Source organism: Gobius niger (genome assembly GCF_951799975.1).
Source record: "Gobius niger genome assembly, chromosome: 9".
Classification (NCBI taxonomy): Eukaryota; Metazoa; Chordata; class Actinopteri; order Gobiiformes; family Gobiidae; genus Gobius; species Gobius niger.
The window spans coordinates 8,117,865-8,120,076 of NC_136860.1; positions in this window are offsets into that span (position 1 = coordinate 8,117,865).

Consider the following 2,212-nt stretch of genomic DNA (forward strand, 5'->3'; position numbering starts at 1 on the left):
TTTTGCGCTCAGTAGGAGCACTTTGTGATCTTGCCACTCCAGACTTAGCGCATTTAAGTGGGTTGAGACACACACACTTTCCTCCAACCAGATCGACTCCACGTCCAGGAGAGTGGTTGTGTGGGAGTGGGGGGTGAACATGTGCTTTTGTTTTGCTTCGCGTTCACGCCAAGCGCGGCCGATCTGCGCCACAGCGGACGCTGTAGATCTTTTTCTCTCGAGACGTGAACATCGTTTAGCTCACGATGGGATAAATAAAGTTTTTAGTTTGACCTGTGAGAGCCTAAAGCTTAAGACAGAACGCAAGCCAGCGCAATGTAAACAAAGAAGTGAACGTCAGCCGTGTTTCCATCAGTGCAGTCACCTCCTCTTGTGACGCCCCCTCACAGGTGGCGGAGGCGACTGGCACATATAGCTCCGCCACTCGGAAAATAATTCGCCAAGAGCCTGCGCCGCCCCGTGCGCCGCCACAAGATCTGGCCCATGATCTCTCGAAGACTAAATTCGCCTTTTTTGGGCTTTAAGGAGTGGGGGCAATACTGTAATCGCAGACAGTGTTGACCCCACATGTTGCCGTTGCCGACAAAAACACAGGCGCTCTCGGCTGTGACGCACACTGGAGATTCAACGCAGGTCGTAAATTTTAATTAAATAATAAAAAATAAAACAATTAAACACTGATTTTAGTCTTAGTCCAATAACTAAAAATAAAGGGGTTATGGTGGCGCAGATGGTAGAGCAGGTCGTGTCGTGGGTTCGAATCCCAGCTCCCACAGGTGCACACTGTCGTTGTGTCCTCGGGCAAGACACTTCACCCTACTTGCCTCCAGTGTCTGCGTACATTGGTGAATAGATGAGAGAGTGAATGGGTGACTGGTTCCTTACTGTAAAGCGCTTTGGGCCTGTTAAAGGTAGAAAAGTGCTATATAAATTGAGTCCATTTAACCATTTAAAGCTGAGAAAATAATTACTGTGCTAAATAGCAGCAAAGCAACAAAGGCTTGACATATGTCACTTTACATGTAATGAGTCATATATTAGTTTAACATTTTAAGTTGAATAACAATCAAAAATCAACTAAAAATCAAGGTTCCCAAAATAGACCGTTGCAGCACTCCCATAAAGGTGGTTTTTCACCCCTACACACTGATGTCGCTCAAATAAGAAGAGATCCAAAAAGTTGCATGGTTTCCGCGTATTAAAAAGCATTTAAAGGTTGATAATATCGTCTCTGAAAATATCTTACACAAAATGATTAATGATAATAATGCTCGCGGAATCGTTTTTTACAAAAAAGCTAAAGCATTCCTTAGAATAAACCTAGAATGAAAAGGTCTATGCTAATATGTACAGCTGCTGCCTTGCTTAAAGTGTTCATTGCTATTCACAAGTTGTCTCCATGTGTTTTCTGTTTCAGCTCACTGGTCGCTGGCCGCTCGATGGCCCTGTGATGACTGACCTTCGCCAACCCCGTCAGTGCCTGATCGACTGGTGGACCGCAGACCCAAAACTAAGCTACAGAACAGTTAGTATGCGGCTGATTCCACAAATGTTTGGTCATTTTTATGAGAATTTTTTCAACAATAAAACCATCTATGGAAAATAAAATGTATTGCTTGTTTTGTTAAAATGTTACGTGGTGTGTCTTTCAGGCCTGGATCAAGATCAAATCAGGACAGAAATGTGTCTAAAATAGGAGTAACCAAATTATGATTAAACTGGGTGTAAACCAGACAAATACCTTCATTCAATGCATCACTTAAGCTTAAATGAAATGATCTGTAATTAAAATTTCCAGTGGCATTATGTACCTACATTCAGCGCTTGGAGACCAAGCTTATAGCCATGATCACCGGCAGGAGGATGAAACATTTGTGCATATTTTTAGTGGTTGGGGAACCCGGGAACCTGAAGGAAACCCACGCAGACATGGGGAGAATGTGCAAACTCCACACAGAAAGGCCCTACAGTCATTTTAAAGGATTTGTTTGCCTTTTCCACAAGTATAGTCGTTCTGGCCTTTAGCTGGTGTTCACTGCACACATAAGAGTCATTTGAATATTTCATTTACTTTTTCTGCAGGTAAAGCACTGGCTGAATGATTTTGACAAAAGTCAATATATCAATCAATTTTGCCAGTTTGATTTCATTACATTTTTTCCCCATATTTACAACTGATTAGCCCACATTTCTATAATACTGGTGTATTTTT